At 39.1% G+C, this 20,818-nt stretch overlaps 1 long non-coding RNA gene across 1 annotated transcript; it reads right to left on the bottom strand.

Annotated features, from left to right (window-relative positions):
- Positions 1–18,600: 18,600 nt before the first annotated feature.
- On the bottom strand, positions 18,601–20,520 carry LOC116585252. Its single transcript, XR_004283518.1, has 3 exons — positions 20,361–20,520; positions 19,228–19,432; positions 18,601–19,060 (listed from the first exon to the last, which is right to left on the bottom strand). It is a non-coding gene; the product is annotated as an uncharacterized LOC116585252 (long non-coding RNA).
- Between the last annotated feature and the right edge of the window lie 298 nt (positions 20,521–20,818).

Genomic DNA, 20,818 nt, shown 5'->3' with positions numbered 1-20,818 from the left:
TCTTATCTCTCCACTATGTCCTTTTATTTTTTCAGTTATGATCGTCTCATGAGGGTTTTATTGTTTTGTTTTACTAATTCTCGAGGACCTGTATGGTTATAACTTTACCTCCTCCTTGGTACAGTTTTCTTGGTGAATGTTCTCCACCTGTTACTTGCTCAGAGTCTCTGCTGGCTCCTGGCGGCGTCATCATCCACCGTTTAGACGAGCACCTTCCCGTTAGCCCTTTGAGGAGGGTTTTGGTGAAAGGGTGGTTGCAGCGGTGTTGTCGGCTCCCGGCAGCTCTGCTTGTGGCGGAGTTGCCTGTGCAAGCTTCTTTAGGATTTACGTCCTCCTGCTGACACACTGCTTCCCGGCCAGTAACACTAAGTGTCCTCCCCCTCTTTCCTGCAACCAGAGTTACTTTCTGCAACCACGGATTGTTCATGTGGTCCCTCCATCCGCCCCGACTTCCACGCATCCAGAGATATTCCCTGTTCCCACTGTTGCAAATAAAACATGTATTATTTTATATTTCTGCGAAATATACTGGAGAGATCTGTGGTGAGCTGTTGTTGAGCTCTGTCACTAGGCGGGTCCTCTTTTCCCATTTTATCTGTCCCAGTTGGCTTTTTATTGCTTTTGGCTGTTAGCTTTTTTCCTACCTTATTGTTACTGTTTGAGATTTCATGTATCTCCCAGTTCTATCAGAGATAAGTTTGCATTAATTTCTCTTCCTCATTCTTTTTTGGCTTTTGGATGATTTTTTATAAAAGCAGGGGACCAGTCATAGGCCTCTGTCCATGACGCTCACAGCAGAAACCACATGTAACCTTTTCATCTTCTAACGACCACATGTATAAAGAACACATAAGGATCATATTCTACCACGTAGAAGAAAAAATCCCTGGCCAAAGCTAAAAATGCATAACTCATTACACATAAGAACATTTCCAAATGCTGGGTATGTCTAAATGACTCTAGTTTATTTTCCCCATGGTTTAGAGGTGTTTTCATTTTTCAAAGACAAATAATCTGTTCCCAAGCCTGTTTTTCTTTGTTTGTGTTCGGAAGTCTTCCTAGATGCACAGTCCTCTGAAATGTCAAAATACTACCTTCAGAGTAGAAAATAGATTCCTCCAATCATATCCTATCCTCTTATCCTCCAAACCTCCCAGTTTGCCTGGGAAGTAACAGGAAAGTTGATACAGATATATTCTGTGATCGTAATCCCAATCGGTTGGCACACTCATCTCTTAAACAGTTCTGTCAACTTGGATTTATCTTCATGGAAGGCATATAAAGCATCGTTTACATAAATAACATGGAGCTTGGAGTTGGACAAATACCAGGGATGAGTAACTGCCCTGGAGTAGACCTATTGACTCAATCACTGGGGCTCAGACAATCAGAAAAGCCCTGACTACAGCCATACAAAACCTGGCCACAACATAATCTTCCTCTGCCTCTTGATGAGGTAACAAAATATGCCGTGTTCATTGAACAGCTGCTTTCATAAGGAGAGCAATAATGAAAAAAATCTCCCAGGACCTTCAGTACTTGCACACGGAAACAGGATTTCCAGTGAGAAAATTAAAATGCCAGTGAGATTTATACTTACCTATGTAGATATCCTGTGGTCTTAAACTTGTTCCATTACTTTTACAGTGCAAGAAGGAGAAACAATGTCATTTTTTAAAGTACTGTTATTGAAAAACAGAAGTAATAGGCATGGTTTGTATTAGGGACTGAATTATATCTCCCCAGAATTCATGTTTTGACGTTCTAACGTATAGTACCTTAGAATGTGATTCTATTTAGAATCAGAGGGTCTTTAAGGAGGTAATTAAGCTAAAATGAGAGTTGGCTCTAATCAATATGACTCAGCTGCAATCCTTCTAAGATGATTAGAACATGGGCACACAGCGAGGGAAGACGATACGAAGACACAGGGAGAAGATGCCCTCCACCACCAAGAAGAGACCTTAGAACTAACCGGCGCTGCCGACACCTTGATCTTCTCTGGACTCCAGAACTGTGAGAACATGAATTTGTGTCGTTTAAGCTACCCAGTCCATGCTACTTTGTTGTGGTACCCCTAGCAAACTCTTTCTCTTTTAAAGGCAAATAAGTAAATGAAGATAGAAAGGCTCAAAGTTAAGTCACTTCTACCTTGCTCAGACAAAATTCTGACACTTGGTGTAAAAATCCAGGTTTTCTTCTTCTTTTTTTTTTTTTAAAGGTTTTGTTTATTTATTTAAGAAAGACAGAGAGCAAGATGGAGTTTCAAAGAGGAAGGGGAAGAAGCAGGATCCCTGCTGAGCAGGGACTCTGATGTGGGGCTCAGTCTCAGGACCCCAAGATCATGACCTGAGCAAAAGGCAAACACTTAACTGATGGAGCCATCCAGGTGCCCCAACGTCCAGGTTTTCAATGGTTACTTATGGAAATCAGTGTTCCCTTAATTGGTTTGTGAATATTCTGTAACGTCGTCTCTGTTAAGAGTGAAGTGTCACATAATTAGTAGCACAAGGGCTTGCTAGAGGTGCATAAAGAAATCATGAAAGCATAATGCCCATAGAAACATCTCTTTTTTACAAGTAAACTCTGAAGAAGTAAACATATAAGTAATATCTGCTAATTGATTTTAAAGTGGATATAAAGATGAAATGTTTGTAAATTACTAGGGGGAAAATGATGAAAAATAGTCTTTCAAGGATTATAGAGTAGGACTATTTCATATTATTTTAATAGTACCTACAAAATGAGCAAAAGAAGCCTATTTTGAGGTCTCTTATTAAGGTGAATTTTTTTTTTCCTTCCCCAAACATTCTATTCTCTTTAAGGGTCCTTATAGTGAATAAGTAAATGTTTCCTATCTGTGAGAGCAGGACATGAAATAAAGCCTTTGGGCGCCACAAAACCACTCACATGAAACAAACATGTGTTGGCATCACACCCAGGTGCATACCTTAGAGAAGAAAGCCCTGCTCACTTGATCCATGCTGGCTTTTCTGGGGCATGTGAGTGGTTTTCAAATTATTTTAGGTACAAACTGCACGAAATCTAGATCTCAGAATACTCAAAATGAACCAATGACTATATGAGTATAGCAGCGGTAATGTTTTACTTTGGGAAATACATGGGATATAAAAAGAATTTTTAAAGAGCAGTGTGATAATAATGACTTTGTTTTCCAAGATTTCTTACTGAATCCTTAAGATTCATGTAAAGCGTTTCTCCCAAGTTGTTAAGCACCATTCATTTCAGCACTTCACTTCATGCATGTTGGGGGAGGGGGTTTCTAGTTGAAGATAAACCACAGCTGGTATCACGGACCGATCTGGTCACGTGTCTGGTGTTATCCAGAGAAGACATGGGTCAGTCCTAGTAGCGTTCTCTACACGAGGAACCAAAGAGTGTCCTGAGAAAGAAGGAGTTCAGCCCATGAGAAGAGGCCACTCCTGCTATGACAGATTAGGTACCTCTGCCATTGTGGTGGCCATTTCTCAGCGCAGCATATGGGAGAGGAGCCAGCTGAGGGGGAAAAGAAAGTAGGCTCTGTTTTCCTGCTTTTACACTATGTCTGCTTCTTGGCACATGAGGCCTAGGCGGTCAATATTACACCTTTTTATTGACAGAGTAATTTTAATTTGCACCCAAGCAGGTTATATTACAGTGAAAGCCAGAATGGGTTCCTAATTCATTTCATTTGCCTGAAGTCAGCTTTTCTTGGTCACTCCTAGGTTCCGGTGTTGTGCTGAGTTCAAGCCCCTCACACACAAGCCTTCCAGGGAGTAGGACATATAAGAATCCCAAACCAGGATATTTTTGAGAATGAAATAGGGCACTAAAAGTAGTTAAAATTACATAATTTCTTCAAAATATACATGTTGACAGACAACTTGGTTTTATTATATTGGCTATCCAAATGAAATATTTCTACTCAAAAGCTCATTTCAAAAAAAATCTTGCTAAAAATATAAAAATAACATATATGTATACATTAAACAAAAACAAAAATGTCTTTATATGAAACAATCAAAAATAAATAGGATTCCTGACATTTTATTTGCAACAACATAGATGGGCTTTAAGGGCATTATGCTAAGTGAAATAAGTCAGACAAAGAAAGACAAATACTCCATGATTTCATTTATAAGTGGAATCCAAAAAATCTGAACTCATAGAAACAGAAAATATATTGGTTGTTGCCAGAGGCAGGGATGGGAGAAATGGGTAAAAGTGATCAAGAAACCTTAAAAATCCCCCCAAAATACAAGGTAATTATTATTCTTGGCTCATATACATATTCTTAAGCCGTATCTCTCTCTAATCCTGTGTTGTCTGAATAATTTTTCTGAAGAATACATGCTTTAATATTGTATTATTTTTAATTTTTAAATAAAGTTGCCTGTAATTTTCTTTAAAATTACATTTTTGATTAATAAGATTAAAATTGACTCTCCTCTATAGACTACATTTTTAGTTGAGAAGTACTATCTAAATAAAAGTACTGAGGCTATTGATAAGACCAGAGAAATTCTGCTAAATAGAGGATATTCTCAATTCTGATTGTATTGAAATATGTAAATATTTCGGTCCAAGTATTTTACCAATTAAAAGACAAAAGAGGCTCAAGAACAGGAAAAGATACGTGGCAGATGAAGAAATCTGAGAAAGAGATTCCATTGAGCCGAAAATTATGACCAAATATGTTAACATGAGTATTTAAAAATTAATAAAACAATCATATCTTGGAAACAAAAGTATAATTGGGAGATAAAAGAACTTGGAGAAGACCTGGAGATTTCTGTCCTAGTTTGGGGCATCTAGGTTCACCAGAGACATTCTAATCCTATTGATCCTTGAAATGAAAAGGTCGAGGTTATTATACTCTCACTCCTAGAAGGCCACTTGGTCTTCCAACTTATCCCCAGCAACTCTATACCAACCAAGGAATATGAAGAGATGCATTATCCAAGCCAAAAAGATAGACCAGAATTTCTCTGCTACAAGAAACTTTACCAGATTCACGGGTAGAGATAGAACAGCTGGTTACTTTCAGTTTTCTTCTCATTCCCATGCCCCTCTTAGATTAAGTCCTATTTTCCTAACACCCCACTGTTATCTTTAGCACCATCACTGTGATTAAGACCAGCCAAGAAGAAATGATCAGATGTGCATCTGACAATAAAGTTTGAGAAAAATGAGTGATTTTGCAACAGTTTTTCAAAGATCTATGTCAGCAGTAAAAACTAACCTGTAAGTTTACTTCTGTTGTTTCTTTCCAAATTAGGGATTATTTTGCATGCTTTCAAAAAATAGGTATGTTGAGAGGTACATATGAAAAAAAAAAAGACAACTTTGTGGAAACAAGAGTAAAAAGAGAAGAAGGTATACAAATAAAAAAGTCAAAATGGCAAATATATTACTTTGGGTGTATATTAAGTATGTATAACAAAAAGACTCTAAAATTCAATGGCTCAAACAAAATGGAGTTTTCTTTCTTTCTTAGTTAAAGGTCGGGGGGTGAGCCCTCCCAGGCTAGTGGGGAAGATCTTTCCCCAGAAATCTCTTGTTACTCTTCCATGACCTTGGATGTCTGCATTATATAAGGCTGGATCCAGTCCAAGTTCCGTCTTGTAAGAACGGAGAAAGACATGATGCACAGGCAGTTTCTTCTTTAAATCATGTTACTTAGATACTTTAAATCATGTTACTTCTGCTTAACACTTCATCATGAGATAGCTAATGCCCCAGGTAACGGCATATAACATACATGTATATGCGTGTATACACATTGACATTTACCTAATACAAATAATACACTAAATATGCAATAAAGACATATGCATTATATGTACATATATTTATATATTCTCAGCCAATGCAATGCCACAACTAAAATAGGACCATTGCAAAGCATTTGAGTGTTTTTATAGGAAATATACTTAAAATCTGTCAGATCAACATTAGTTAGCAACTGCTCATCCTCCCTTAGCTTGGCCTCCCACCATTTCGATTGTTTTGTAGATGCTCAGGATTGCAACCCAAATCGAACAGGAGCAAGGCAGTCCTATCTTCTTTGAGTAACCATCCTGTTCCACAGGAATACTAACAGTTCTCACAGAATAAAAAATCAGAGGTAACAAGTGCCTGATGTGAGAGTGAGGAGAAGGGTGGAAAGACGGCTATCCCCGTGTTGCAAGGAGCCGCGCAGGCTCGGTTTCACCCGGAATGCCTTTTATTTTTTAAATATTATTTTATTTATTTGAAAGAGAGAGAGAGAGAATGAGAGAGAGCACAAGCAGGTAGAAGAGCAGAGGGAGAGGGAGAAGCAGACTCCCTGCTGAGCAGAGAGCCCACCGTGGGGCTGGATCCCAGGACCCTGGGATCGTGACCCGAGCCGTAGGCAGACGCTCAACTGACTGAGCCACCCAGGCGCCCCTCACCCGGAATTCCTTTTATGCGACATCTTCCGTTACACGGGTACAGATGAGTTTTAAAACACTTATACTAAATGAACTAGAAGATACCACACTGAACAAAAAGTCGTTGATAACTTGTTAAATATGCTGCTTAAATATTTTTGGAAAATTTATAAAGTCCTTACTAGCAGATATCGCAATACAATTTCAAGACATTCTACTCTATGGCATCAAGCTACATTGAAGTGCACATTTCAAAGCAGAGTTCCTCTGATGCCCTTGTAGCCCACATAACACATTCTTACTCTCCACATATTCCATATGTTGTTTTGTAAAATTACATATGTAGTTCTACTAATACGAGGCCAAATAAACCAGCTCAGTGGATGGAGAGGAAATTAATTCAGCCAATCTTTAATTTTTCTCTAGTTCTGCTACAGAAGCATCTTAGCATCTGCCATTAAAAAAAAAAAAATAGAGATTCCTTGAGACGGCCCCCACTCCAGGCAAATTAATTATAAGCGTCTTTTAGAATACAGGAGGTTTTGGAATAAAGATTAGCTACTATGCAAAGGGTATCTTTGCCCTAAAAAGTTAGAATCAAATTCAGATGTTCATCATGGGTTATTATAGAATGGTCCCTAGAATCAACTGCCTCCTGCTTTTGTTCCTAAGCCAGCTGGAGCCCTGGTGCATGCTCAGGCCCAGGAGGGAGCTCTTCTGCGTTCCCACTTTCCCCCAGCCCCTATCAGCACTCTGCGCAGGAATAGTTTTAACTTACTGTCCTTAAAGACCTCAAGGAGAGGATCCAGGAGTGGGCTCCAGAACCAAGAATTGAGCCAAAGTGAAATTGCTTTCTATGGTTAACTGTGTTACAATTTCTCTGAGTTCTGCTAAGTAGGAATTCACATACTTAGCAATAGCTGACAAATTTTTATTGTGGGCAAATGTGCAAGCTGGTGCTGATGCAAGGGAGAGTACAAAATAATATAAGAAATAACATTAACCCTTAAGGAATGTATAAATTAATTGAAATAAGGAAGGGAGAAAAATACTTCATAGCCCGATGGGGTACATACTATTTTAGGAACTCAGACACAAGAAAGATCCCTGTGCATAGGATCATTCAAAGGAGTCTTTGTAGTGGAAATTCAGTTGAGATGGGCAGATTCCAAGTCTTTAAAAAAGTAACAAAAGTTGGGGAGAGGATATTCTGGCCAAATTCCTCAGCCGTCTTCCGTAAAACACATCCACAGTAACAATGTCAGTTAACGCTTCCTAATGTTCACTCTGGGCCAGGTATTCTACAATTACGTCCTGGGAACTCAAAATACGCTTTAATTTGGATGCCAAGATAGTTGTATGGAGGAGGACACGGATACATAAACCAGTTTACTAATTCACTTAAGGCGTCAAAGGTAAGAAATGGCAGAGACTGTGCAAACCGTGACTGACTGGAAATCACGTGCTTAACCACGCAGTATCACAGCATTTCCACAACGCTGCTGGACCTCACCGCTTCTGTCTCACTTCTACTGCCAGCGATTACCCCTGAGGCCTTTATCCTACCCCACAGCTTGCTTAAAGTATGGCCTCCCTAATTTTAATTTTAATCTGTCCTTCCGTTTTCCTCTTCATAATGTCCACCTCATGCTCTGATCATTCACTCCCTGTTCTAAACCTCTTAGGGCCTCCCACTGCTTTAAACACACCCGCACGCACACACACAATTAAACACACTCTCTAAAGTCCTTATAACCCCAATGCACCCTTCCACGCTTTGCCTGCCCACGGCTAACTCTTCATACCAGATTCAGTTATGGTCTTGCTTCTCTTTCCCACTAGACTTCCGGTTACTTAAGGGCAAAAGCAACACCTTCCCCTCCTCTTTCTTCTTTAGTTTCTAATAAAATTCCGAGCCTATGGTGGGCATTGAACAAATGTTTGTGTGATTTTTGCTGAATCAGCATGTTGTGAGCACGGTGGTGAGTGGCCTGTGTCGACTCGAGCAGGTGGGAGGTGAAGGGAACAAGTGACAGAAGTGGCCAGGCGGGTAGACCAGTTGTGGGGGCACCTTGAACACCAGTGTGAGTTTGGATTTCAACCTGAAACGCTCTTTGCGCTGAAACACAAAATGATTTGAAGTGTACAGCAAGGTATAAAAACAGATTTCATTGCATTGCTCCCTCCGCACGGATTCTTTCTTTCCTCCTACGAACCTAGGCAAGCACTTCGCACGACACCTTACAAAACTGTGTGCCTGCATCTTTCAGGAGAGGCGGTTCTCAATGTCATTCCATGTCATTACCACGACCTCCCAAACTGTTCTCCTCTCTCAGTGTCTGGAAGTGCTTGTTCCTACGGGCATCAGGGCCTCATTTAGGCAGGCACAACAGATTGCCATTAGGAGCATAACTGGACATGTTAAAGCATGACATCTCCATCACCTGAAAGTGCGTGGGGAAGCCAAGCTGAACCAAGCCACGGCTCGTTGGCAGTGGTGGCTAGTTCTGCAGCATTGACTTCAGACTTATTAGCACCTGTCACTGCACTCTCCATTGCTAATGAAATTGTACCGAGGATATCATAGAGTCACGTTAAGAGGTTAGAGTTACCCTCTCTTGAGGAAGCAAGGTGTCCCGGTATCTACCATCTGAGAGCAGGATGATTCCTGGCTAATGTCCAGGCTGAGGTCACAATCCTAATAATGCAGTCACTTCCTTTGAGATTCTTTATCCATAAAATGGGAAACGATACCTATCCCAGATATCTGCCAGTTGTTTGTTTGTGTGTTTTGTTATTTTTTTTGTTTTGTTTTGTTTTTGTCTTGGGAGGGAGGGAGTGCCAACTAATATAACAGATACCTATAAAAGGTTAAATATCAACCAAGATTCAACATAAGGAACTGATTTTTTTAAAAATCATCAATCGCTACAAATACTATTAGTCAGAGTTTGATTGAAGATTCAAACCACATTTCCAACATTAAGGTCTTAATATCCTTACCATCCTTTTTAGTCTCTTTATGCTGGACAAATCATTGCAGGGCCTATGAAAGGATAGCCCAGTTCCATCTGGAAACTTCTAAAGTCCTTTAGCTTGTTGTTATAACATTTTTTTATCTTTTAAAAATGTAGTGAGGCAACACTATGTAGCAAATAAGACTCAAGATTGAGCATAAGCTATCACAAGGACTAGGCATTGGTGTCCAGGAAGCATCATAACTTCTCCATGTCTCAGGTTGTTGTTGGTTTTTTTTTTAAGATTTTATTTATTTATTTATTTATTTGAGAGAGAGAGGGTCAGAATCAGAGACCTGGAGATAGATGCTTGATTTACATTCACCCCCCCCTTTTTTTAATTAATTTGTTTGATAGAGACAGACAGAGACCAACGGGAAGGGCAGACAGAGGTGAAGAAGCAGTCTCCCCGCTGAGCAGAGAGTCCAAAGTGGGGCCTGGATCCCAGGACCCTGGGATCATGACCTGAGCCAAAGGCAGATGCTTAACCAACTGAACCACCCAGAGAGAGAGAGCATGGGAGGGGGAAGGTCAGAGGGAGAAGGAGACACTCTGCTGAGCAGGGAGCCCAGTGCAGGACTCAATTCCAGGACTCTGGGATCATGACCTGAACCAAAGGCAGTCGTTTAACCAACTGAGCCACCCAGGTTCCCATGTTTCAGTTTTTTTATTGGCACATAAGGCAGGTACTGAATTCATTACAGGAGTCTCTTCCTGCTATGAAGTATAATGACTTTTTGATGGCAAATTTCTCAAAACAGACTTCAAAAAAGAAAAGTGACAGATACTTGGTGATAGTCTCACAATTACACACATGGGTTTTGTTTGTTTCATTGTCAGTTCTTAATGAATAAGATAAAATCCCTGGTCTCGAGAGGTTTATGACCTACGAAGAAGGAAAAGATAAAAGCATTTACTATCAAGCAGAATGTGGTAAAGTACTATTAGGGTTCGAAGGAGGGAGAAAATATAGTCAAGTGAAATCAGTGTGTGGCATCTTACTGGTGTGTTCACATGGGACTTGAAGCTTGAAGAATCAATAGCCCTCATCACTCAATCATGTGATTAGATGGGGACTGAAATTCTCAGGGGAATACCACAGCAAAAAAGAAGCATTTTGGGAGTCTATGGACAAGGATAAATGGGAAATCACAGGGCATTCTATGACAAGACTGAGTGGTACAATTAAGCATCCTGAATGTGTGTCCAGGGCTGTGGTAGAGAACAATGAAGCCCTGAACGCCAGACACAACAGTTCAGAAGTAATGAGGATCCATGGTAGAATTCTGGACAAAGAAATGAAATGAAGTTTAAAACTGTACTTTGAACTGGTATCATTTGTAGGTCGAATGGGAGAAATTAATGAGGAACTCTTATCCAGATAAGAAGGAATAAGACCTAGATCTGGCTGCAGAAATGAGAACTGAAAAAAATGAAGGGAGGGACATCCTAGACCTCAAGGGTGTTCGGTTTTACAAATTTTCTGTAAATTGCTACAAAGTACTAGGCACTCGGAACAACGTGTGGGGTGCAAAGATGAACAAGATGTCCTCTCTCTCAAAGATGGGAGTGTTGCTTATTGGTTACAACGATGGCCTCTAGAAGTTGAAGACTAGCTACATAGCTTATAAGATGTGTGGCCCTAAGAAGGTTGCTTCTCTGTGACTTAGTTTCCTCATCTGTAAAATGGGGATAGTTAGTAACATTCCTGATAGCACCATAATGAAGATTAAGTGCATTGATATAAAGGAGTCAAAATGCTATCATATAAGTAAGGGTTCTACTTCCACATAAAACTACACAGAATGAATCAATTTTAGAACGGACAATTTTGGTTAAGTGAAGGAAGGAAATTTCAATAGCAAAAAAGGAAAAAGGGTCTTTTTTAAAAAAGTGGTTTTTAAGAATTCAGTTATCAATATTAACTCAGCTCAAGACTGAATATAAGCAAATAGAGACTTCATCAAATCCAATGATTTAAAGACATTTTGTGTCTCAGAGGCACAGAACTCTCAGGCCAGAAGAACAGATTATGTATTTTATATTCCATCAATAAGGAGAGTTCATGGTTATAATAATTCAGTCTGTCCTTCATTACTTTATCAATGATGAAAATACAAAATACAATAAGAGGAAGAATACGTCATCATCAACTCTCTAGTTTTCCTAAGTTGTCTTTTCTCATCAAACAAGAAAGATCTTCCACAACTGAAGATTATATATTCTATTCCTTGGATATTTAACATTTTAAACATTTTCTCTCTTGCTCCCTCCTCTACCCTATGAGACTGGGCTACCACTTTTCCAGTCCTTGAAAACTTCAGATCTACCCAGGGAGCCTGCAGAATTGGAGTGATGCCGATTTCCAGTATTTAACATGGGAGTTATTGTGATTTTAAACAGAAACTAGCTAAGAGTTTAGACTTACTCTTCCGCTATGTCTGAAACTACTAATACGCTGCTGTGGGCATCCTTATCAAAGCTGTTGGGCCGTGCCAGCATTTGTCATAGCTTTCATTGTCAAATCCAACCTGAACACTCCTTAGTCACCAGCGTCTTCTGGAATCCTATAATGCTAAAGCAGATTTCTTAAACAGGATGGAGTTAAATAAAATATTCGTTTTCTAGGATTTGGAACATTTGTCCTGATTTCACACCTTATGCTGCAGCTCAGTTAATGCTTCAAAGGCAGAGCCTGCAGCCAGAAAGCAAGTTCCAACACCACCTCTTCTTTGTCATGCCACCTTCTGAGCCCCTTCAACAAAGGAAGATGCACGGATATACCTGCTTGCTGTGCATCCAATCACTGTTTGGAGGTCAGAATCAGAGACCTGGAGAGAGATGCTTGATTTACATTCAACCCCCCACCCCATTTTTTTAAATTAATTTGTTTGATAGAGACAGACAGAGACCAACAGGGGAAGGGCAGACAGAGATGAAGAAGCAGGCTCCCCGCTGAACAGAGAGTCCAAAGTGGGGGCTGGATCCCAGGACCCTGGGATCATGACCTGAGCCAAAGGCAGATGCTTAACCAACTGAACCACCCAGGCGCCCCAAACCCAGCTTTGAACCTTGTGTATTATATTCTTTTTAAGCCCTTCTATTGTTTAAAAAATAATCCCCCAAATGGCATCAGTGAGGGAAAGCAATTTATTTACACAAAACATATTTATTAAGCATCTACTATGTGCACATCACTGTTATGGATAGAAAATGGGGTGAGAGCATGTGGAAGGGGGAGGGGGAGTTAGGTAGATTATACAAAAATAGTAAATAAGAAGCTTTTTTTTTTTTTTGAAGAGTTCAGAGTCGAATTAAAAATACAAACAAGAGGAAATAAAAAAAATAAATAAATAAATAAATAAATAAATTAAATATTAAAAAAAAAAAAAAATACAAACAAGAGCGCATCCTTAGGAAATTATGGGTCACAATTTTTCACGTCACATTCATTTTTACTTTTCAGATACACTGAAATGCTTAAATTTAAAATCGTCTTTCATTAAGGACAGAGAGTAGTGCTTGATTTCTTTATAAGAAACTAGGTAAAAAGACCATAGAAAGGGATCTGAATGGAGCCACCAGATACAAGCAAAAGAAAGGGATCTCTCCTAGTCAGGCACGCCTTGGAGATGCTGCGGGTTTGGTGCCAGACCACAGCAATAAGGCAGATACCACAATAAAGCAAGTCAAAAGACGTTTTTGGTTTCTCAGTGCATACAAAAGTTTTGTTTACACTATGCTATAGTCTACTAAGTACATGGTAGCAACTTCTAAGAAAGTATGTTCATACCTTAATTTAAAAACACTTTATTGCTAAAAAAATGCTAATCATGATCTGTGCTTTCAGCAAGTCATAATCTTCTTGCTAGGGGAGGGTCTTGCCTCAATGTTGATGGCGGCTAACTGATCGGGGTGTTTGTTCCTGAAGGCTGGGGTAGTTCGAGCGATATTTTCTTAATTTTAATTCCAATGTAGTTAACATACAGTATCATATTAGTCTCAGCGTTTCTACAGTTCCATGTATCACTCAGTGCTCATCATGGTAAGAACACTATCAGTTCCCATCACCTGTTTCACCGTCTCCCGCACACCTCCCCCCCGGGTAGCCGTCTCTTCTCTATAGTTAAGAGTCTGTTTTTTTGGTTTGCCCCCCACCTTTTTTTTTCCTGTGTTTTGTTTCTTAATTTCCACATATAAATGAAATCATCTGCTATTTGTCTTTCTCTGACTGGCTTATTTCACTTACATTATACTCTCTAGATCTATCTTGCAAATGGCAAGATTTCATTCTTTTTTACAGATAAATAATATTCCTGTGTGTGTGTGTGTATGTGTGTGTGTGTGTGTGCACACTAGTTCTTCTTCATCTATCAATGGATACTTAAACTGTTTACAGAATTTCACAAGTGTAAATAATGCCAAATAAAATGCCAGTAAAATCCCCCCCAAATGCCAATAAAACATAGGGGTGTGTACATCCCTTTAAATTAGTGTTTTTGTTTTCTTTGGGTAAATACTCAATAGTGCAATTACTACATCGTAAGGTAGTTCTAATTTTAATTTTTTGAGGAACCCCCATGCTGTTCTCCACACTGGCTTCATCAGTTTGCATTTCCACCAATAGTGCAAAAGGACTTTTTGTTCACACCTTTGCCAACACTTGTTTCTTGTGTTTTTTATTTTAGCCATTTTGGCTAAAATGAGGTGATACTGTGGTTTTGATTTGCACTTCCCTGATGCTGAGTGATGTTGAGCACCTATTCATGTGTCTGTTGGCCATCTGTAGGTCTTCTTTGGAGAAATTTCCGTTCACGTCTCCTGACCATTTTTAAATTGGGTTATCTGTTTTTTGTTTTTTGTGGGTATTTATAGTTGCTGAGTTATATATGTTCTTTATATATTTTAGATGTTAACCCTTTATCAGATATATCATTTGCAAGTATCTTCTCCCATTTATAGGTTGTCTTTTAGTTTTGTTGTTACCTTCTCCAAGCAAAAGCTTTTTATTTTGATGTAGTCCTAATAGTTTCATTTTGTTTTTGTTTTCCTTGCCTCAGGAGACATATCTAGAAAGATGTTTCTATGGCCAGTGCCAGAGAAATTATTGCTTGTGTTCTCTTCCAGGGTTTTTATGGTCTTAGGTCTACCATGTAGGCCCTTAATCTGTTTTGAGTTTATTATTTTGTGTGATGTAAGTAAGTGGTCCAGTTTCATTTTTTGCATATAGTTTTCCACTTTTCCCAATACCATTTGTTAAAGAGATCTGTGGCCATTTCTTAAAATGAAGGGACAATGAAGTTTGCTGCATTGATTGACTCTTCCTTTCAACAATGTTTTCTCTGGAGCATGTGAGGCCTTTGACAGCATTGGGCACGCAGTAGCACTTCCTTCAAAACTGTGGTCAGTTCTCTAAACCCTGCTGCTGCTTTCTCAATGAAGTTTATGCAATGTCTTAAATCATTTCTTGTCATTTCAACAGTCTTCACAGCATCTCCACCAGGATTCCATCTCAAGAAACCATTTTCTTTGCGCATCCATAAGAAGCAACTCATCAAAGTTTTATCATGAGATTGCAGCAAGTCAGTCACATCCTTAGGCTCCACTCCTAATTCTAGTTCTCTTGCTCTTTCTTTTTCTTTATTTCTTTATTTATTTTCTTTCTTTATTTATTCATTTATTTGGAAAGAAAGAGAGAGAGAGAGAACAAGGAGGGATAGGGACAGAGGGAGAGAATCTTCCAGCAAACTCCCTGCTGAGCTGCTGCATGTAGAGCCCTATGCAGGGCTCAGTCTTACCACCCATGAGATCATGACCTGAGCAGAAACCAAGAGTCAGATGCTTAACTGACTGAGCGACCCAGGCACCTCTCTTTTGCAGTTTCTACCACACCTGCAGTTACTTCCTCCATGGAAGTCTTGAACCCCTCAAAGTCATCCAGGAGGATTGGAATCAACTTCTTCCAGACTCCTGTTAATGTTCATATTTTGACCTCTTCCCATGAATCAGAAATGTACTTAATGGCATCTAGAATGGTCAATCCTTTCCAGAAGGTTCTCAGTTTACTTTGTCCACATTCAACAGAGAAATCACTATCTTTGGCAGCTGCAGCCTTATGAAATGTATTTCTTAATAATAATAATAAGATGTCAAAGTTGAAATTACTCCTTGACCCATGGTCTGCAGAATGAATGTTATATTACCAGGCATGAAAACAACATTAATCCGTGTAACGTTAATAGTGTATCTCTGTCAGGGCTCTTGGATGGCCAGGTCCATTGTCAATGAGCAGTGATATTTTGAAAGGAATCTTTTCATCTGAGCAGTAGGTATCAACTTGGGCTTAAAATATTCAGTAAATCAGGCTGTAAACAGACATGCTTTCCAGGCTTCACTGTTCCATTTACAAAGGCAGAGTAGATTTAGAATAATTCTTAACGGCCCTGGGATTTTCAGAATGGAGCACAGTATTGTCTTCAACTGAAAGTCGCCGCTGCGTTAGCCCCTAACAAACGTCATCCTGTCCTTTGAAGCTGTTTTTTTTTTTTTTAATGAGCAGAATAATTTATTTATGTGTGTGTGTGAGCAAAAGATAAATGTCTATTGTTGTAAGCATTGATGTTTTCTGATTGTTATGCAGCATTACTATGGCAATAGATAAATGGAAAAAGATACATCCTTATATAACAGATGCAGAAATAACAAAATTGGTATAAGGCAAGTAGCAAAACAGTAAATTGGAATGTATTTCTTTATAAGTGGCCATTTAGTTATGGAGACTATTCTTAACACCATATATATATGCACACACAAATATACACACACACATATATATACACACAAACATATATATAATATAAATATATATTATACTTCAATATTTTAAATTTAAATTCAATTAGCAAGGTATAGAACGTCATTGGTTTTTTAATATAACGTTCAGTGATTCATCAGTTCTGTATAACACCCAGTGAAGCTTTGAAACCAAGCATTGACTTCTCCCCTCTGGCTATAAAAGTCCAAGATGTCATCTTTTTCCAATTTAAGGCTGTTTTCTTTTACACTGAAAATCTGTTTAATGTAGCCGCCGCCTTCCCTAACTAGCTTAGCCAGACCTTGCAGCGCACTCGCAGGCCGCTCCCGCCTCAGCTCTTAGGGCTTTACCTCGCACATTAATGCCGCGGAGCCGGCTTCTCCCCGTAAACCTCGTGAACCCGTCTCTGGTAGCTTCTGACTTTTCTGCATCTTCCCCACCGCTCGCAGCCTTCCCGCAGCTGAGAGTTAGGACCTTGTCCTGGATTAGGATTTGGGTTAGGGGAATGTTGTAGGTGGTTTGATCTTCCCCACAAACCCCTAAAACTTTCTCCACGTCAGCAACAGAGCTGTTTGGTTTCTTCCCATTCATGCATTCACTGGGGTAGCACTTCTAACTTCTGAGAACTTTTCCTGCAATTACAACTTAGCTGTTCGGCACGAGGGACCTAGCTTCCAGCCTGTCTCAGCTTTGGATGTGCCTTCTTCACCAAGCTTAATCATTTCTAGTTTTTTAATTTAAAGTGAGGGATGCGCAACTCTTCTTTCCTCTCAATACTCAGAGGGCAGGGCTATTATATGGTCTAATGTCAATATTGTTGTGTCTCGGGGAATAGAGATGCCCCAGGAAAGGGAAACTGGGGAACAGCAGTTGAGCGGAGCAGTCAGAACACACACAGCTATCAGTTAAGTTCACTGTCTCACACTGGCACAGTTCATGGTGCCCCAACACAATTACAATGGAAAAGTTTGAAGTATTGAAAGAATTATCAAAATGTGACACAGAGACATGAAGTAAGCAAACATTGTTGGAAAAATGGTACCAACTGATTTGCTGGACACGCGATTGCCACAAACCTTCAATTTACAAAAAAAAAAAAAAAAGCAGTATCTGCAAAGCACAATAAAATGATGTTTACCTATAAATATCAGAATCATGGAACACTGCAGCAAAAACTAATGATGTACTGTATGGTGACTAATTTAATAAAAAATTATACAAAATTTGAAAAGACTTCAAAGATTAAATGAAATTTATTTTAATAAACAATGGTTATGTTACTTGCTAGTTTGCATTTAGACATGTTTATAAACATTCCCTTTTTCATCTTCCCAAAATTCGATTTGTTGTGTAGCGTGTCTCCCTTTATTTAGCGATATGCGTATAAACTTCTGTTCTTCCTCCGTCACCAACTTAGGCAAATGAGTATCTGCCCTCCACAAACACTGATCGTTTAAGTCAACTTCTCACAACTAAATTCCTCTTTATATCTCTATTCCCCAAGTGTAGGGTGAGACCAAAGGGAAACTACAGAATAATGAGTCCAAAAAGCTTATGGGTCACAGACTAAATCCTTAGTGTCTTGCACATGAGCAGTTTTTAAAATCTACAGCTGTGGAACCCATATCTGGAATTTCTACATTAAAAGGGGGAGATAGGAAATAAAAACGTACGAGTTGTTTATTCAATTTCTCACTTGGACTTTACCTCATTCTCATTAATTGAGTTTAATTTATTTTACATATTTTTGGGGCGGACCGGACACTAGTGCTCTGACCATGTCAGCAGAATTAGGGCAGTGGTTGAAAGCATGGCTGGAGCCAGGTTTCCCAGGTTTGGACGCTGGTTCTGTCACTCACCGGTCATATAAGCTTGCACAGCTTCCATCACTTCCCTGTGTCTTGCTTAGTTCCTTATCTGTATGAGGCAGATAACAGTATCAGCTCAGGAGGCTGCTGTGGGGATTAACTGGGTCAATATGCAGAGAACTTAGGACTCTGCAGGACACACTCTAAGCATCTCTAAGGTTTTGCTATTACAATATTATTGTTCCTTAAAACAATATCAGGAACCCGTACCCCATCTTTCTACTCCCGTAAGCACTTTAGCAGGGTCCCCCCAAAATAAAAATAAAAGCACCACAGGAGAAAATAGTAGAGTGTCTCCAGGTTTTTAAGCGCTAAAGTCACTCGTTTTTTAGCATCTAATTTCTAAGACCTAACCAGTCATCAATATTTCTCTTTACGTGATTCAGATGAGGTCTGCTTCAGTAGTCTCAGCTCCGCAAGATGTCAGCGTAAGGAGCAGAAGGCTTGGTGCTAAGGAAACTTCCACTCTGATTGAAGTAACGGCTGATATTAAGTATTAATATTTTAAGTTCTCTATAAAATTATGCTTCCTTTTTTCCCTTTCTTCCATTAGTATAGTCAACAAATGCAATTTCTTTTGTCTGTTTATAAATAACTAGAGAAATTTAACACTCTTCTGAAATCTAAACATAAAATCTTTTTAATAAAAAACAACAGGTTAATCCTGGCTTTGGAATCAGAGAAATCATATTAAAATGCATACTCTGTGATTCATTCAAACCCTGAATATAGCAATATAAATCCTATAAAGCCACATGGATTTGAGATCAAGGCAAAAAAGGTAAATCAAACCTGAAATGAACGGATTAGCGGAAACAGGAGTGCTACTGTAATATTCCTTTGTATTGAGTAATAGGGAAGCAGATTTTATCAAATCTTGCTTTCTAATTCCCATCTGGAAAAGCCTTGCTCTGGAAATGAACAGGTTTGAAGAAATGCCTTTGACATCTGTAAAGTTAAAAAGCATCAATAATTGGAATGGGCTTAATCCCCCATTCAACAGCAGGTACTTTACGTACAATCATAAGAAGTGATGAAATTCAGACACAGATGTACAAACTGTTAGACTTAATCAGATTGGTCCTCTACCCCTAGTTTAGTCTCGTCTGTCTTACCTTCCATTGAATGGGATGACTGATGGTTAGACATAAAGAAGAAATCCAGGTCAAAAGTCAGGTTTGAGGTGAGGGATGATGACTTATTTTAACTCCACAAACCACCAAGTACAGAAAGTTTTCACTGGTCCTTGTGCCATTGTGCATGTTAGTCTATCTTAAATTGAGTCTCTGAAACGAGCCTCGTGTTTGCCTCTCCGAGGTTCTGAAACAACCGAAGGAAACTGTGTGTCAAAGAGGAACAATGGTGATAGCGTGGCCAAGCTAAACAAAGGTATTTAGTGGTTAAAACACTGGCTATTTGTGATGCCTAGAATGTTCTTGGGAGCAGCATACACATTTGGTTGCTCTGAAACCCATTCTGTGTGCTACTGTTCACTTCTCCCCAATGGTGGTATGAAGACAGAGGAAGGAAGATGAGGTTTGTCATCACGTAACCAAAAGCAGTATTGGTGTCACTAGACACTAATCTCTAGGTGTCACCAATTTCTAGGTGTCACTAGAAATTGGTTATAAAAGTTAGGCATATCTATGAACTTATCCCTAGAATTTTGGGGGGTGTTTTTACCCTAATTATTTACTATTATTCTGTTCTATTATAATTTTAAAGAAAAACTTGTAAATAGGCTGGAAAATATCTCAGCTGTAACACTAAGCATGTTATTATCTACCACTAGATTCTTTATATAGTGCTGCATAGGCTCTTGTAAATAAACTAAACATTGGATAACTGATTATGTTAGAACTAATACTACTAGAAATGGTACTATTTTCTTTTCTTCCTTCATTTATATGCTATTTTTTAACTAAGAACCATGAATTGTTTTTAATCTCTAAACCACCATATATGCATATTCATTGTCCATACTATATTTTCATACCTTACAATTAAGGGTATAATAATCAAATAAAGATTTATATTCAGAGAAAGTAAAAAAAAAAAATCCTGTTCAGTTTTGTCTCATGTTCATGCAAATAAGAGAGTTTTTTCCTGAATCTCCCATCTTCATTAAATTTTAGTTTTAATATGAAAAAATCTACAAACTCCAAACACAGCAACCTCTCTCCCTCTTCTGACCTCAATCCGCGCAACCATAAAACACACAAAACTTTAAAATTGAATTATTTCTTACCATATGGGATCTGAGAGTAAGATCAAACCCAACCTAGACAAACGCCGTGCAAGCTGACAACTGTTCCCAGAGTCCTGGGCAATGCCTGGGAGTGGGCCTGCCAGGGCCCACTGTTTTCAAACGAGTTTCATTTCTCTAACAATTTAAATCTGCCAAGAGGAAACCGAGACAATCAAGCACCGTGCCAAAAAGCCCCAAGCTTAAGCTAGAGATGCATCCTCTCTTTAGCCTGCTGATGAGAGAGGGAGCAGAGGGAGAGGCGAGGATAAAGATTCGTAACGAGTAGGACAGAGGCTCAAGTATGCATCTGGAATGCCACAACAGGACAATTTCTGGTTCTAATTATGTTCCTTTGCTGAGCCCCATATCCGGGATAGAGAACACTTTCTTCCTTTCCCTTTATGAACTCCCACTGTATCTGGGGCTGACTATTTCTGGAACATACCGTCTTCCTGTTT

The sequence above is a fragment of the Mustela erminea genome, chromosome 2, assembly GCF_009829155.1.
Source record: "Mustela erminea isolate mMusErm1 chromosome 2, mMusErm1.Pri, whole genome shotgun sequence".
In the NCBI taxonomy this organism is placed as follows: domain Eukaryota; kingdom Metazoa; phylum Chordata; class Mammalia; order Carnivora; family Mustelidae; genus Mustela; species Mustela erminea.
The sequence above is the reverse complement of the archived record's forward strand: the minus strand, read 5'-3'. Positions and strand labels throughout refer to the sequence as shown.